Source organism: Suncus etruscus, chromosome 7 (genome assembly GCF_024139225.1).
Source record: "Suncus etruscus isolate mSunEtr1 chromosome 7, mSunEtr1.pri.cur, whole genome shotgun sequence".
NCBI lineage: Eukaryota > Metazoa > Chordata > Mammalia > Eulipotyphla > Soricidae > Suncus > Suncus etruscus.
Genome location: NC_064854.1, coordinates 29,549,750 through 29,568,853, shown reverse-complemented (window position 1 = coordinate 29,568,853; position 19,104 = coordinate 29,549,750). Strand labels below are relative to the sequence as shown.

Here is a 19,104-nt window from a genome sequence, read left to right as displayed (position 1 = left end):
TACTTACATATGGTACTATTAGCATATCTTGTGGAAATTGTTCAGTTAAATTTATTAAACATTTTCCAGTAGAAATTTATCCAAGATGGGGCATGAATGATAGCAGAGTAGTAGGGCATTTGCCTTGCATGCTGCCGACCTAGGACGAACCCAGGACTATTCTAGATATCCCATATGGTCTCCTGAGCCTGCCAGGAGCAATTTCTGAACATGGAGCCAGGAGTGATTCCTGAGCAACAAAACCAAAAAAAAAAACCACAAACCAAAAAGAGAGAAAGAAAGAAAGAAAGAAAGAAAGGAAGGAAGGAAGGAAGGAAGGAAGGAAGGAAGGAAGGAAGGAAGGAAGGAAGGAAGGAAGGAAGGAAGGAAGGAAGGAAGGAAGGAAGGAAGGAAGGAAGGAGGAGGAAGAAAGAAGGAAGGAATGAGGAAAGATAAGAAAGAAAGAAAGAAAGAAAGAAGAGAAAGAAAGAAAGAAAGAAAGAAAGAAAGAAAGAAAGAGAAAGAAAGAAGAAAGAAAGAAAGGAAAGAAAGAAAGAAAGAAGAAAGGAAGGAAGGAAGGAAGGAAGGAAGGAGAGGAAGGAAGGAAGGAGGAAAGAAAGAAAGAAAGAAAGAAAGAAAAGAATGAAAGAAAGAAAGAAAGAAAGAAAGAAAGAAAGAAAGAAAGAAAGAAAGAAAGAAAGAAGAAGAAAGAAAGAAAGAAGGAAAGAAAAGAAAGAAAAAAGAAGAAAGAGAAAGAAGAAAGAAAGAATAAAGAAGAAAGAAGAGAAAGAAAGAAAGAAAGAAAAGAAAGAAAGAGAAGAAAGAAAGAAAGAAAGAAAGAAAGAAAGAAAGAAAGAAAGAAAGAAAGAAAGAAAGAAAGAAAGAAAGAAAGAAAGAAAGAAAGAAAGAAAGAAAGAAAGAAAGAAAGAAAGAAAGAAAATTATCAGGAAGATGCAAATCAAAACAACAATTAAGTACCATTTCTAGCCACATAGACTAGCACACATCACAAAAAATAAACAAAACAAGAAAAATCAGTACTAGTGGGTATGTGCAGAGAAAGGAACTCTCATTCACTGCTGATAGGAATGCCATCTAGTCCAGCCTTCGTGGAAAACAATATGAAGATACCTCAAAAAACTGGATATTGAGCTCCCATTTGATTCAGCTATACCACTCCCAGTGATATACTTTAAGAACACAAAAGCACAATACAATAATGCCTTCTGCATATCTATATTTATTGCAGCAGTATTTACAATAGCCAGAAACTGGAAACAACTCAGATGCTTGATAACAGATGAGGGATAATGAAACTGTGGTACATATACACAATGGAATACTATTCAGCCATCAGAAAAATAAAATCATAAAATTTTCCTACACATGGATGGACTTGGAAACTATTATACTTAGCATAAAATCAGAATAAAATAGTCTTATGATAAAATTCAACTAAACATTTAAAAATAATATTAATAATTTTCAAACACTTTCCTGAGCTTGATGAAATAATACTACCCCAATCCATTTTACGAAGCCAGCATTATACCCTGATTACAAACCCAAACCAAAAAAAAATACTACAAGGGGTCTGGAAGATGACTCAATGGCTTAAAGCACAAGCACAAGACTTCAAGTTCATGTCTCAGAATCAACACAAGGCCAGAGAGGTAGTACAGAAGATAAGATACTCATATTGCATTCTGCCTGGCTCAAATTTCCAGCACCTGCCAGAGAGATAGCACAGAGGTAGGGCATTTGCCTCGCATGCAGAAGGATGGTGGTTCAAATACCAGCATCCTATATGGTCCTCCAGCCTGCCAGGAGCAATTTCTGAGTGTAGAGCCAGGAGTAACCCCTGAGCGCTGCCGGGTGAGATCCAAAGACCAAAGTCAAATTTCCAGCATCATATATGGTCTCTAAGAGTTGCCATGGGATACTACTAACACAGCTCCAGGAATAGCACATATCCAGCACTATGCTTTGCCCTCCCACTAAATACATAAATAAAATGTTAAGAAATAATCCTGGTACCTATTGATAAACTTGTTGATAAAATTCTGAGAGCTCAGCTGGGAAGTATGGAGTTTTTAACTCATTCCTAGGTGCTATGTAATATACCAAGACAATCCCAACTACCGCATGGTCACTGGCCCCCATAAAAAAATTTTTTTAAATATTACCAAAAAATTACAGATCAATAATCCTAATTAACTATAATATGAAAATCTAGCAAACCAAATTCTATAACAAATTTAAAGAAATAACATAACATCCAAATATATTTCTTCCTAGAATGGAAAGATTGTTCAACATTTCAAAAACAAAGCAATATTGTTAAAATGTCCATAATATCCAAAGTACCCCTTCAAAATATAAATATTCCCAGAGTAACTTTATTTGACATAAAAATCCTATATACCATATTGAAAAAATGAAGAAAAAAGAATATGTTCAATTAGTGCAAAAATAGGGCACTTGACAAAAGTCAACACTCTACTGTGATAAAGATACTAAATAAAACTGAGGCCAGAGTGATAGCACAGCTGTCGGGCATTTGCCTTGCACACAGCTGATTCAGGATGGACCTTGTTTGGATCCTAGGTGTCCCATATGGCCCCCCAAACCAGGAGCAATTTTTGAGCTATGCATAGTCATGAGTAACCCTTGAGCATCACTGAGTGTGACCCCCAAAACCAAAAAATAAAAAGATACTAAATAAAACTGAGATCACAAGTCATTATTTAAATAGACTAAGGGTCATATGTAAAAACCCTCTAGTTAATACCATGCTCAATGGTGAAAAACTAAAAGGTTTTCTGAAATAAATAACAAAAAGGGGAATCTGAATCTCACTATCACCATTTCCATTCAACATAACACACACTGGAAATCATGGTCAAATCAATTAGTCAAGGAAAAGTAGGGGAAAGAGTATACTAAAATGAAAGAAAGATACATGATCTCTATTTACAGAATTTTGCCAGAATATATGCCAGAATTTTCCATATAGAAAGTACTGAAAGTGAGGTATTAGAATTAACAAACATATTCAGCTAAGTTCCAGAAGATACACAAACAACAAACAATACTAAATGAACCACTTGGAAATCTTACAATTTTATTTACAACAGCTTCTAAAAGAATTAAAGATAGAAATTGTGGGTTGTAGTGATAGTACAGTAAGTGCGGAGATTGATTTGCATGCAACTGACTGCGTTCAATCAGTGGTGCCACATATGGTTCTCTGAATTTTGCCAGAATGATCCCTGGGTGCAGAAACAGAAGCAAGTTCTGAGTGCCACCGGCTCTGATTCAAAAACAACAAGAAAGGGATCAGCTTAGCAAAGTGACATTTGTAAACTGACAGCGATGGTATAGCATGTAAGACACACACCCTGCCTGAGGCTAACCCTGATTCTATCCCTAACATCATATATGGTCCCCCAGCACAAGAAGGCTTGGTTTCTGAGTAGAGAGCCAGGAGTCAAAAAAAAAAGAAAAAGAAAAAGTACTAAAAATAAATAAATAATAAGGAAAAATTGACATCAATACTTACATTTTGAAAAAATTGTTAAAAAGTCCATATTTGGCTGCCATCAAAATCCCTTTAAAAAAGTACAGAGGGTACTAGACTTTTATTACATTAGGTAGGGCATTTGCTTTGCACATGGCACTCCTAGATTTGATCCTCAACACCCTCAAGCTTACCAGGGTTGATTGTTAGGCACTAAAGCATGTAGCCCTAAGCATGGGTCAGTGTGACCCCCAAATCAAAATAAATACAAAATCAAGAGAGGCATTTGTCTTGCCTACAGTCGACCAGAATTTGATTCCAGGCACCACATATGGCCTTCAGAGAACTGCCAGGAGTGATCCCTGAGTACAGAATTAGGAGTAACAAAGAACAGCTGGGTGTGGCCCCAAACCAAAAACTAACTACAAAAATAAAGTATGTGGAAATATTAAGTTGTGGAGTGGTTAAAATTACATATGTAGAGAGGTAAGTCATGTTTGACATTTAGTGGAGACCATATTGTGCCTAAAGTTCATATTTACATAAAAGTTGAAAAGAAAAAAACTGATTTGAACAGAAAGGTCGAGTAAAAAAATGCAATAAAATGCAAACAAATCAAACTATTCTAAAAAAGAACCTTTGTCACTTTCTAAACTTTGTTCTAAAATCTTCTTTTTTAAAAAGAGTAAAACATTTTTTTGCTTCTTTAAATTGAACACCACAGAGAAAACAAAGGAAATTTATCATTTTCTTCATGAGTCAGAATCTTTTCTTTTCAAAACAGATATTGAATTATGTAGAAATACACTCATGTTTTTTCAAGTGACTGAAAGTGCATGCATGGTTATTTTTTCAAAGGCCAAAGTACTATATTTTGAGATTTATTATTAGTTTTGTTTTTATATTTTTCCTTTTCATTATTTATTTTGACTCACCTGTCATTATATTTTAATTATGAAATATAACTTCATTGAGTAAGAGAGAAAGCTCAGGGGTCAGAGTTCTCTGACACTTGCATATACAAGAACCTGAGATTCATCCCTAACACCACATGGTCCCCAAGGTACCACCAGGGATAGTCCTGGATGCCCCTGAGCACAATCTAGTGCAGTTCTAGTGACTCTCATAACAAATAGACCAAGGAAGTACCACATCACCTATTTTGAAACCTTTGGCCAACTGACTAGCTATCATTGGCCCATGACCCTCCAAGCACTGTTTAGAAGCCATCGTTCCATATAAATAAAATATGAAATGATTTCTAGAAGTATCTTTCACTTCTCAATTATGTTTATAATTACCTAAAAGAAGTACAGCACTAAGTGTGAAAAGCAAAGGTAAATTAGCTAACAGTTGAGAAATGACAAATAAGATAATATTACTGCATGCCTACTATAACTCAGATACTGTTTGCAAGGCTGAAAATGTATCAGCATATTTATTCATTTGTGGATCCTAATATTTTTCCCTTTCCCTCCCTCTGTTACATGCTGTCGCAATGAATAGGTTCGCACACACACTCAGTTTTGGTGCTCAAACTTTTGGTGTGGTGCTCACTGGGGTTTGTGCAATATTTTTCAGAACCCACACACCAGCTCTGATGCTCATCAGGAAACACACCCCTTTGAGGTTTGCTTGTGAGGATGGGGATGGGTCACCCTCTTCAGTTGTAGTGGTTGCACACTGATTGGATCACAGTCAGCAGAGCTGCCAGGTTTCCTGGATCATGTTGATGTATTTGAAATTAAACTCAAGCCTCACATTTGCAAATTCGATGCTTTAGTCATGAATTTATTTCCTGGTGGCCTAATTTTCTTCTCTCTTTGTTCTGTTTTTTGTTTGTTTGTTTGTTTGTTTTTTTGTTTGTTTGTTTTGGCCACACTCAGCAGAGTTCAGGGATTACTCTTGGCTCCTGCACTCAAGAATCACTTTTGAAAGGCTCCAGGGATCATATCGGGTACCAGAGTTTGAACTCAAGTCAGTTCTGTGCAAGAAAAGAACCTATACTCCTGTACTATCTCTCTAGGTCTTCCTTTTCTTTTACGTGTCAAGAATTGAGTACAAAGTGTTATATTTGCAAGGTAGTTGATCAACAACTGAGCTACATCCCTTGTCCATCCATTTTATTATTATCTTGACATTACCAATGAGAAAATAGAGGCACATATTGACAAAGTAACCAACCCAAAGTCACACAGAGTCAGAATTCCATTCCAGTGGGTTGACTCCAAAAGGAGTTATAACTATTCTCCACAAATGGGAGCAGATGCTACAACTTGGTCACTTTGTACTCTTTCGTTGGTTCCAAGGCCTTTATTTCCCTTTTTTCTTGGTTCTAGGCACTATTCTAAATGACATTTTTCTGAATCATTGTTTCAAGTAATGTTAATTTTAAAATGTACACATGAAATAACTTGAACTACCTAGTTCTGCCTCTCAAATAGAGGGGGAAATAAGGGAGGGTACCAGGACCAAACAGATATATGATCACTAAGTAGTAAGCTAGACACAGAGGGGTTCACTTATTCTAACAGCTCGGGGGTTGAGAGTGGGGGATATGGGAAGCAAGATGTGAATGGGGGTGGAGGGAGGACAAATATGGTGATGGGAATTCCCCTGATTCAATGTTAATATGTACCTAAAATACTACTGTGAAAGGTATGTAAGCCAATAATGTCAAAATAAAAATTATATATTAAAAATATATAGAGTTAATTTCTATAGCTGATTAAAATGAAAAAATACTCTTCCCTTCTGCCTTCCTTCAGAAGAGTTCTAGAAGTGAATCCCAGTAGGGGCATAAAAGTGGAGTGTATGTTCTCTACCTGAAAATTAAAGACCCTCTGAGATTCAGAAGCATGAGGTCCATTCACAGAGACATTCCCAAACTGACATGGGCAAACAGAGAGAGGGAAGGGCTTCTATGGCAATCTACATTGTCCTTTCCTTCTCTCTGGTGGCAAAACATACTGCTGTTTTGCTCTGCCAGACTTATCTCTTTCCAAAAACTGTTTCTGCTATATTGGATTTGCTGAGCCTTATTCAAAACACAGATGGAAAGCCCACAGAGACAAAAAGCTTGGCATTGGCAAGATGAAGTAGTAACTAGGTCTCCTAGCTTATACCTCTTATACATGACTTCTGAAGGAATACTACAGAATGTTGAATGTGACCATTTGGGAGTCGTTTTTGGAGGAAGTATTACTAAACCAGGTCGATTATATACTAAAATCCAGTGGATCTTCTCTAAATCAGATCAATTATATTAAAATCCAGTGGATCTTCTCTAGAGCTGATTAAAACAAAAGGCTATCTCAAAGAGGGGAAATTTAAAAGGCCTCTAGGCAATGATAGGGCTGATATCACCCACATATTTCATCAAACAATCTTCCAAGGAAAGGGAACTCATGAATAACAAATAATGCAACATTTCACCAGGGAGAGAAAGAGTTACATTTTGTCTGTATTATTCATTAAGGTGTCAGAACCTGGTTTTAAAAGCATGATGGAATGAGACATGGTAAGGACTGAAGAAGGTGAGAGGATGTTTTTCTTTTATGATAGAGTTAAAATTTAAAAAGAAGCTGTCTCCGGTGATTAATTTTTGAAACATTCTTATTATAGCCATTGGAGTCAGCGCTCACAAAACAGGGCTAAAGGATGGCAATGCAGCATCTGCAGACACCTCTCAAGTCTGCAAACTTCTTACTGACACATAATAGGAAGCTTTGTGGGGGTTGAGACTGACTCAGAGAAGTGTCAGGATTATATTTCATGAGTGAACCAGTCCATTTTTCTATGCCTTCCTACAGAAATCCTTGTGGCTTGGTAAATGAAGTTACTAATGTGCTCAACACTTTAATAAAATACTGCCCTCCACCAAACCACGAGCCCACCAGGTTGTACTTTTAAGTTCTGTCTTTAGCTCCCTGAGTTTCCTAAATTTAAGCACAGAAGCCCTGGCAACTTTCTCTTCATTCATTCCTAACTTATTTAGCTCTTGTTTTCTGATTCCTACTATATATGACCATTATGTATTTTTGCTGCAGCAACAAAGAGAAACAAAGTCAAGGCCTAGTCCTTAGAGAAGTTTTTAATCCCAAAGCACAGAAGCACTACGCTTTACCCCCTTCACAAATAAAGGGTTTCATATGTTGTCTTTGAGTAGTTCACTTTAGACTACTCAAAGATTTGTTAGATTTTTTTTCTAGAGTCAACTGACTTAAGTACAAAATCCTGTACTCAATTTCAAAATAATACATAAAATATAGGTGCAATTTTGTATAATTCAAAAAGGGTAGAATTTTTATAGATATATTACTGTGAAATTATACAGAATAGAAATGACCGGGACTGAACAAAACATAACTGATAAGGCACAAGTCTTGCATGCAGACAGCATGGTTTGATTCTCAGCATACGAAGAATCTCCAGTGCAGAGCCAAGAGTATTGCTCAGTGTAGTAAGCATCTTGTCTTCCAAAATAGAAGTAATAATCCTACAATTTATAAGTAAATTTTAGGTCTAAAATTTACAATAATTATTTGGAGGGGAAGATGGAAATAGAATAAGAAGGTAAATACTGTAAGTTTCTGAAACACTTACTGCTAACAATATTTTTGTTTGGATTGCTTTTGGGGATATGTGTGTATAGTACTTCTCCAATAACTGGTATCGGGTCCCTGACAATTCATATTACAAATGTATAAAACCTAATTCTGGTTTGACTATAGATATCAATATGAGATATAAAATAAGTTTTTAGGATCTAATATAGAAAGACATCTTCATTATTAAGAATAATATTAAATATGAAATGAAAAATAACTTTTAATAAGTAGGCAGTAAAAATTCAAGTTGCATGAAGAAATATTTCAACCTCAATAAGTATTTAGAGAAAAGCAAATTCAAAACCATTAGTGCCCGTCAAAGTGGCCAAAATATTTTTTTAAATGACAGTGAGAATTTGAAGGTATATAAATTGTTATATCTTTTTGGAAACAAATTGCCATTACTTATAAATACAAAAATAACATCTTACTATCTAGCTATTTCTGGTTACATATTCCACTGAAAAATAAGCAAACATTCCCCATTATAAATGAAAAATTGCTGCATTGTTTACAATAGTCCCTAACTATTAGAAAGCAAATTCTTTTTTTTTTGTCCCCCAATTCACAATACAAAGGGCATGTGTTGAGGTGTATATGGGGTGCATTTGCTATACCTCCTCTTTCTATACAGTCAATGTAAAGCACACAGCCTGTGGTAAGAATTGGGAGGCCTTATCTTTTCTTTTTTTATTTTTAATATATATATGTATATATGTGTGTATATATATATATATATATATATATATATATATATATATATATATATATATATATAAAATCCTTCACCAGTGCAACATTCCCATGACCAATATCCCAAGTGTCCTTCCTCCCCACCCTACACCGGCCTGCACTCCAGACCTTCCTCCTTCAGTCACATTTTGTTATGATAGTTCCCAGTGTAATTACTTCTGTGACTGCACTAAACGATCCCTGTGGTGAGCTTCATGTCAGGAGCTGGACCCTTCAGTCCTCCTCTATCCTGTCTCTGAAAATCATTACACAAACGTTTTTTATTTTTCTCAAAACCCGTAGTTGATGGAGACCACTCTGTGTTTACATCTCTCCCTCTGACTTATTTCACTCAGCATAATAAATTCCATATACTTCATGTATAGGAAAATTTCATGACTTCATCTCTTCTGAGTCAACTCTCTTGGAGTCAATTTGACTAAAGATATGAAGGACCTATACAAAGAAAACTATAAAATTCTGTTCCAAGAAATGAGAGGACACACGGAAATGGAAACACATACCTGCTCATGGATTGGCAGGATTAACATCATTAAAATGGCAATACTCCCCAAAGCATTGTACAGATTTAATGCAATCCTTCTAAAGATACCTATGACATTCTTCAAATAAGTGGATCAGGCACTTTTGAAATTCATTTGGAACAATAAACACCCCCGAATAGCCAAAGCAATTATTGGGAAAAAGAATATGGAAGGCATTACTTTCCCCAACTTTAAACTGTATTACAAAGCAATAGTTATCAAAAAAGCATGGTATTGGTATAAAGACAGACCCTCAGATCAGTGGAATAGGCTTGAGTACTCAGAGAATGTTCCCCAGACATACAATCATCTAATCTTTGATAAAGGAGCAAGAAGTCCTAAGTGGAGCAAAGAAAGCCTCTTCAACGAGTGGTGTTGGCACAACTGGCTAGCCACTTGCAAAAAAGCAAACATAGATATCCAGCTAACATCATGTACAAAGGTAAAATCCAAATGAATTAAAGACCTAGATATCAGACCTTAAAACATCAGGTATATAGAACAACATGTAGATAAAACACTCATGACATTGAGACTAAAGGCATCTTCAAGGAGGAAGCTGCACTCTCTAAGCAAGTGAAAGCAGAGATTAACAGTTGGAAATATATTAAGCTGAGAATCTTCTGCATCTCGAAGGAAACAGTGCCCAGGATACAAGAGCCACCCACTGAGTGGGAGAAACTATTCATCAAATACCAATCAGATAAGCGGCTAATATCCAAAATATACAGGGCACTGACAGAACTCTACAAGAAAAAGACATCTAATCCCATCAAAAAATGGGGAGAAGAAATGGACAGACACTTTGATAAAGAAGAAATACAAATGGCCAAAAGACACATAAAAAAATGCTCCACATTACCAATCATCAGGGAGATGCAAATCAAAACAACTATGAGGTACCACCTCACACCACAGAGGTTGGCACACATCACAAAGAATAAGAACAAGCAGTGTTGGCAGGGATGTGGAGAGAAAGGAACTCTTATCCACTGCTGGTGGGAATGCCAACTAGTTCAACCTTTCTGGAAAGTGATATGGAGATTCCTCCAAAAACTGGAAATTGAGCTCCCATACGATCCAGCTATACCAGTCCTAGGAATATACCCTAGAGCACAAAAATACAATACAAAAACCCCTTCCTTATATCTATATTCTTTGCAGCACTATTTACCATAGCAAGATTCTGGAAACAACCAAGATGCCCTTCAACAGACGAATGGCTAAAGAAACTGTGGTACATATGCACAATGGAATATTTTGCAGCGGTCAGAAGAGATGAAGTCATGAAATTTTCCTATACATGGATGTACATGGAATCTATTATGCTGAGTGAAATAAGTCAGAGAGAGAGAGAGAAAAACACAGAATGGTCTCACTCATCTATGGGTTTTAAGAAAAACTAAAGATATTTCTCAAAAATTTTCAGAGATAAAAGAGAGGAGGGCTGGACGTTACAGCCCACCTCATGAACCTCACCACAAAGAGTGATGAGTTTAGTTAGAGAAATAACTACATTGTGAACTATCCTAACAATGAGAATATATGATGGAAATAGAAAACCTGTCTAGAATACAGGTGGGGACAGGGAGGGGAGGAGGGATATTTGGGACATTGGTGATGGGAATGTTTCACTGGTGATGGGGGGGCTGTCATCTTATATTACTGAAACCCAACCACAATCATGTTTGTAACCAAGGTGTTTAAATAAAAAATATTAAAAAATAAAAATAAAAAAGAAATTAAATGGCTAAAAGGCACATGAAAATATGTTCCACATCACTAATCATCAGGGAGATGCACATCAAAACAACTATAAGGTACTATCTTATGCTACAAAGATTGGCACACATCAGTAACAATGAGAACAAGCAGTGCTGGTGGGGATGTGGAGAGAAAGGAACTCTTATTCACTGCTGGTGAGAATACTATCTGGTCCAACCTTTGTGGAAAGCGATATGGAAATTTCTCCAAAAGCTGGAAGTTGAGTTCCCATACAATCCAGCTATACCACTCCTAGGGATATATCCTAGGAACACAAAAATACACTACAAATATCCCTTTCTCACACCTATATTCATAGCAGCATTATTTATAATAGCCAGACTCTGGAAACAGCCTAGATGCCCCTCAATAGATGAATGGTTAGCGAATCTATGGTACATATACACAATGGAATATTATGTAGCCATCAGAAGCAAATTCTTCTTATTAAAAAATTCAGAAATAAGTTAGTTTATTTCTATGTTAGGATATCATATAGCAATGAAAATGAATAAATCAGTTCTATATGCAACAGAACAGAGAAATCTATCTCAAATAATGTTGAATTAAAACAAGTAATATGAACTACTTTATTTACATAAAGTTATAAAATAGGTAATCAATAGTGTTTGAATCAGAATATTTGTTAATTTGGGGGTAATTTTGAGGAAGAGAAGATTAGTGGTAAAAAAAAGACTTTTAGAAAAATAGTAAATTTTTCTCAAATTAACTGTGTATGTTCCTTTCAAATCATTGTGATGTATATTTGTGTATTCTTATGAAGTGTTTTCAAGTAAAGACATTATAAAAGTAATACTATGCTACACTCCTACCTCAACTTCTAGATCTTTTATTTCTCTCACCTATCAGAAAAATTCTATTTCTTGTTATACTAACTATCTGAAAGAATAAGTACATTTTGTCCACTTCATTTTTGATGAAAGGCATCTATGTATATAATATTGAAGGAGAAAACTCCTGGACAATAAAAATAACTATATAAGAAATTATGCAAAATTTAGAGTATGTTTGTATGTACTGGGTATTTGGCTGCCTCTCAAGTGTTTAGAATCTAAACATACATTTGCATTTCCCCAGTGAAATTTTTGAGAGTTTTTCAATAGTAATTAGCAAATCAGCTAAAGAATGAAGGGCATAGGGCTAAACCAAAAGCCAGGAACTACGTTACCTATTAAATGCAAAATCAAAACTAAATGCTCTATTCTCAAAAGGCAGTAAGTTGTTCTTGTGCTTCAGAGGGAAAAAAATAAAGTATCGTTTATCACATACAAAGAAAGTGATATAATTCTTATAACTGCAACTATTTTCAGTTAAAAAACAGACAAGACTTTTTAAGCAATTTATCTTGTTAAAGGGAAAAAATTCAAGGTATAGAAATGTTTTAGTTAACTATTAAACCATAAATAAAGATTTCTTAAGGACAGACGAAGTCTCAATTAAATATTTAAAATATAACATTTTTCTAGTACTCTAAGATTACATTTGTGTGGTTAAAACATTGATTATAAATCTTTATCCTTAAAGCAGGTTCTTCTAAGTGACCTCGAAGACTAAACATCAAAGTCGACATTGCCTAAGAAAACTTTATTGTACCTTACCTTATGTGCCACGCTAAACATAAATATGATCAACAATGAAAGAAAATATGTGGAAGAAAATATAAATGTTAAGGGAAAATAGTTAAGTCGTCTTAGCATTCCTGATATCTGTGAGTAGGAAGGTTAAGTACAACATAAAGTACTTGTATGTACTCCAGGTTTTAATAAGAGACATATAAAATAAGAGAAAAATTATTCAATAAAACATCGCTTATAGCAAACATATTCAGAAATATTTCAAAACCTTGCAAAAGTACCATTTTGAGTAGAGAATCAGATTTTTAAAAAATCCCTTTAAGAAACATATATATCTTAAGAAGTAATATATAATCTCTGTATATAATATATATTTTAAGAAGTAATGTATAGCACTGGCTCTAGGAGTTTAGAAACTGTATAGTATTTTCATTTTCTTTTTTGAAGATCTCTATAATGGTCAAACAGTAACAAACACAAAGCATATTCAAGAACTTTATCAAAACATTTTATATTTTATAATTAAAATTTTAATCCATGGATCATAGATAAATTAAAAATATTAAAAATATTGCTTAATGATCATTAAAATGTATCTAATTATCAAAGGACATTTTATAATATTATAATCTAAATCCCCTATTCTTGTTACTTCCTTTAATGTGTTTCAGCGATATGGATAAGGCACTGGGAAGATAAAATTGGTAAATCAGTAGTTAAAATTATGCTATACATAGCTAAACATTATAAAGTGCAAGTAGCTATGTCCAACAATTTGTTTACACAAAATTGATTGTATATTTCCAATAAAAATAGGTAAAAACTACAATATGCAGTTGTAAATAAATGTAGTGAGCCATACATGTTAACTAAACTGGGTTTTTTTAAATGTGCTCTTATTAAAAATAATAAAATCTTGGATTAGAAATAGCAAACAAAATTATTGTGCTCATTTTTTATATATATAATTTTTTATTTTGATCATAGTGGTTTACATGTTGACAATAATATTTTAGTTAAATATTTACATAACATCAGGGGGGATTCCCATCACCAAATTGTCTTCCCTTCACCTCTGTTTTTGTCGTATCTCCCATATCTACTTCCTTCACCCCCAGGGCTGCTAGAATATGTGGTCCCCTATGTACCTATCCTACCACCTAGTAGTCTTGCATCTGATTGGTCTAGGTGTCTCCCTAATTTCCCCCTCTAACTGGGTGGTAGGCCTAGCTAGTTAAGTTTGCGTGGTTTGGTCTGAAGAAGAGAAAAGTAGTAAACTGGGGTAAAAGTCTAATACTCCAAAAGTGGGCAGAGTCCTTCTAGAGGTTCTCATCATCGATTTGGGAGGCGATGGAGAAAAAAGAAAATGAAACATTCCATCAGTACAAAACAAAACAAAACAAAACAAAAAAAAGTGTCCATTATCCAGTGAGGACTCCAACAATAATGGTAAGCACCACACATGCACAAAACAAAAACAAAAACAAAAAACAAACAAACAAATAAAACAAAGCAAAACAACACAAACACACACACACAAAAAAGAAAAAACCGCCATGGTCCTGATATAAGAAACATGACTTAGCCCATAAAGAAAAGAAAAGAGGAGAAAAAACTAGGAATATCTGGGGACAACAGCTTCAATAACCACACCTACACAGAGAAATCGATCAAAAAATAGTTATGTAAGTAAAAATAATAGTAATAATAATAAATTAAGGTACAAAATAATATATAATAAGTAAACAATGCTTTGTGCTTTTTTTTTTCCTCCTGCCCTGGCACAGTAAATATTGGGGTCATTCGAAAAGGAATTCACTTGGCCTAAGAGTTATGGGTTTCTCCGCCCTTGGAATATATTGTCCTGGGATCAACTATAGACTCTGTTCAGGATCATTTACTCTCCCGGTGGTCTTTTGTCGTGTTTGGGAGACTTCCGTTCTGTTCTGGGTGGTACAAACAGACCTCTGTGTCTTGAGATCTCAGTATCTGCACAAGTTCAGGATTGGGATTTACGATGACGTCAGTCTTTGTGGTTCAGGAGTAGTTCTGTTCCCTCATTGTCAATTTAATCCATCTTCTGTGGTTGGTGGTCTTGGTCTTTGCACTGTACCTAGGATGGCACTTAGGATAGCATCTTTCTTCGTGCTTCCAGAAGCCAGATTCCTTTACGATTGTCTCTGCTAGACCTTTGGAAGTGGGGTTCATGGTTGTTGTGCAGGTCGTAGTTCAAACCCTAGACTAGGGCTTTTTTATTGGTCCCATGGTGTATACCGTCTGGTTATGGTTCTAGCAGCCAGTCATCTGTAAATCACGATCTTGGCTTTTGGATCTACCAAAGGGTGACAGGTCTTCTGATTTTGTCTTATTGTTAGCTGGTAAGGTAGGATAACCTGCTCTTAGATCAAGTTGTTCCCATTTTCCTCGTTGTCAGCATGTCGTACTGGAGCTGGGACTTGATGGTGACCCTGTCGTATTAAGGCTGTCCTGGCTGGGATTTGTTTCTTGTAGTTGTCATGGAGGACTGTGCCGTTTCTATGTCTTGGACCCAGGGTTCAAGGCTGGACAGATGGTATCTAATCATCTGAGGTTTAAGTTGATTCCACATGACATTTTTTTCCAGGTAGGAGATATCCCTGTATTGTAAACAACTATGAGTTCCCATCTCTAGTAGATAGGAGCTCTTTTTTGTATGTAAGATTTCCCTTTTTTTTTTACTGTGCCTTTGCAGGGGGAAATGGCGCTACATTCATTATTTTGTCGGTGTCTTTGGGGGTGGACAAAGGGGAAAACAAAAACAGGTCACATACCCAGAGAAGGTAAAAAAAAAAGAAGAAAAAATAATAAGAATATATATATATATATCAAGGAATAAGAATATATGTGTTCTCATATGTATGTGTAGGACCGACACATTTAAAAAATATATGGTTAAAAAAAAAAAACACAAAAACACACACACACCAAAAAAAAAAAAAATCAAAACAAAACAAAGAAAACAGCGAAATAAGGAAGTATTTAAAGGACCAAAGTGATGCAATAGACTACTTTACATTTGGGGTAAAGCAAGTAAAGGGGTGGTGTAATACAGGTCTTATGCTTACGTTGGGAGTACAGTTTTTCTCATTGTCTTTTGGGTTTTTCTTGTTCTCCGGCACTTTTCCATCACGCCCCCTGACCTTCTTCAGATTGGCAAATGGTTTGCGGCAGGGAGGTCCTGGAGGAGATCTTGCCTTGGGGCTACTTTTGGGAGTAAGACCAGTTTCAAGTAGCAGTCCACATTAGGGGGAGTTGATAGGGAGGGCCGCGCAGCATGAGTCCGCAGGGGAGTTGGCTGCCTTTTCTTGCAGGAGGCGAGGTGTGGGATTGACTGGGTGTTACTTCACTTGGGTGCTGGGTACTGGGTCGTTGGGGTAGGAGGTCAATCTTGTTGCCTAATAGATTAAGGACTGAGGGTGAAGAGTTTTAATATGGTGGGAGGTCTGGATGGGAGTGGAGGGTGGAGGGATAGTTGGATTTCCAGAGGGGGGAAAGGAGAAGGCATAAGGGAGGGGTAGGAAGGGAGAAAAGAGAAACTACCTTGGGAAGAAAGGGTATTGTGCTCATTTTTAAATAAAACATTTGCCAAATACTTGCTATATATTTTGACATGAGAACATATGATGAGAACCTTGTTCTACCTAGATTAAATTCACCTTACAAAAAAGGACAGTACAGCGGGAAAGGCACTCGCCTTGTATATGGCAGACCTGGGTTTAATTCCAGGCACCATACATGAACCCCATAACCCCAGCAGGAGTGCTGAGTGCAGAGCCAGGAATAAACTGGGTGTGATCCAAAAATTCAGAAGGAGGGAGGGTGGGAGGGGAGTTAGATGTAGGAAATACCCATATGTAAATACCTTTTAAATACCAATTGCCACATAAGTGGTCAATAATAAGTTTAAGCACTATATAAAATGAACTATTAAATAAAAATCTATTTTCTTGGAGAACAAAGAACTCAAGAGCAGAAATCTATTTTCCCTAATTGCAGGCAGTTGTAGTCATTACTGCTTTTGCAAAACTTTAACAACGTTGTCTCATTGAAAAAAAAAAGAATAGATATCACAGCAACAATTTAATACTAAGGATGTGAAGAAATACAAAGCTACAGAACTTCATTTTTGAAATGACTCTTTCTGGTTCCTTTTTATGCTTTTTCTAATGTGCTTTATTTTTACTGATTTCTTTAATCAGTTTATTTCTTTCATCTTATATTCTTAGAATAGCCATACTAAGACATTTAATGTTAAGAAATTTCAGAAATAATAAGGAAAATAACACATAAAGAGTATATTTACTCTGTTTACTGCATATCCTACTTACCTAAATACTTAAATATTGGGTAATATTTATCCAATGCCAAAAAATAAAATTCAAGGTGTGAAACTGTGTCATTAGTCAGTTATAAAAATGAGATCTCTAGAATCTGTGCCTTTAATCTGAAACAAGCATCAATAACGACAGGGTAGTTATAAAGATGTATAATTTGAGTCTTTGATATTCAGGTAAGAGCTGACGGTTCAAAAGACAGCAACTACCAATCAGGAAAGTCACATTTATCTTTTATTCTTAATAGTATATACTTATCAAAATTATGCTACTATAAATATATTAAAAATTGATACTCTACATGGAAAGGCTTTAAAATTTGAGATGCCATATGGAAGCAAAAACGAATGCTAGAAAATATCCTAGAATTCTGATTTTGCATGCGTCTCTGGTTACTTTGAATTGCTTTCTCAAAGGTCTTTATTTGTTATCTGGCACAATCAAGAACTTCACTACACAGGGGTCGGACAAGATGGAACTTACTATGAAGCTGGCAGTATTTTTTTATTAAAATTATGTCTTCATTTTATCACTGTTTCACTGTATTAATATTCAAAATATATAACTAGAGTGCTATGGAAACCAATTGCCACAAATACTTCTAAAATACCAGAATATAGAAGTCCCCTGCTAGTTTGCAAGACCTTTTCAGCTGGTGAAATGATTTCTAGAGTTTCTGAAGAGCCCACAATAAGATGGGGGAGAAGTTAGTATATATTTAAGTGGTTCCAGGCTACAAAGATTTATTTAGTGTTAAAAATGTTTTGGCAGCTTTGGGCAAAGGGACACATTAATCAGAGGCAAGTTCCATTTTGAATCAAATGATAAAAGGAAAATAAAGTAAAAGGAGATTGTGACTTTCCTTAAATTGTCTTTTACCTTTTGGTTTTTATATGTCATTTTCACTAATTCAAGAACTTTGAGGTGCCCTAACTCTTTGAAAACATCTTGTTCTATTTGGTGTAAGTGATTAACCATTTATCCCAGGGTAGGCATTGCCACCATCTCTACAACCTGTCTGAGACAAATTCACTGAAAATAAAGTGATTTTCTTACTGTCCCTGCCACCCACGGGCTTCTACTGGAGATGCCACATACATTGATTCACCTTCCTCCCTTAGGAAGTCTTAGTTGGACACTTCAGAAAAGGGCCACATTTTTAATGATTCTCTTATTGATTTTGAAGTTTTGTTTGTTGGTTTTAGGGTACACCCAGTGATGCTCAGGGCTTGCTTGTTCGTGGCTGGGTGCTCGGGGGTCACTCCTGGTGGTGTTCAGGAGGACTATCAGGTATGGAGGATCGAACCTAGGTCAGATGTATGCAAGGTGAGTACCCTTCTCACTGTATTCTCTCTTTCTCTCCTCTGTCTTCTCTCCTCTCTCTCTTCTCTCTCTCTCCTCTCTCTCTCTTCTCTCCCCCCCTCTCTAGTTTAAAGTAATATATGCTGTGCTAGGGGGCATCTTCTTATTTCAAATATTAGAAACCCCATCTGAACAAAGAAACCTCATTTTATTTTTTTGTTTTGTTTTGTTTTGGGGCCACACCTGATGATAGTGACGCTTAGGGGTTACTCCTGGCTATGCGCCCAGGGGGACCATATGGAACGCCTGGGGATCAAATTGCGGTCTGTCCTAGCACGTGCAAGGCAGACACCCTACAGCTTGCACCACCGCTCCAGACCCAAAACCTCATTTAAAAAAGAATCCCAGGAGTTGCTTTCTCTTCATAGGCACACTTCGTACTTAGGAAAGATCTAGAACAGGGAGATATCAGGCTTTCTCAGTCAACAAACACCTGCTCAATCTCAACAACTCTACCAGATGTTGTTTCTATTGTGAAACTGTCCCATCTTACCTAAGAGTCACATATTTTCCTTAACATTTTTGTTGCCGTTATATTTTGCTTATAAAACACACTTTATATCTGTATATATATATATATATATATAATTATATCTATAGATAATTATATGGTAGCTGGAAGCC

At 35.8% G+C, this 19,104-nt stretch overlaps 1 protein-coding gene and 1 pseudogene across 2 annotated transcripts in view; both read right to left on the bottom strand.

Moving 5' to 3' along the window:
• The window catches only part of GPR158 (G protein-coupled receptor 158), a 351,447-nt gene that overhangs the window by 170,879 nt on the left and 161,464 nt on the right, over window positions 1-19,104 (bottom strand). The gene's annotated exons all lie outside the window — the stretch shown is intronic.
• Window positions 8,661-8,784, bottom strand: LOC126014800 (uncharacterized; annotated as a pseudogene).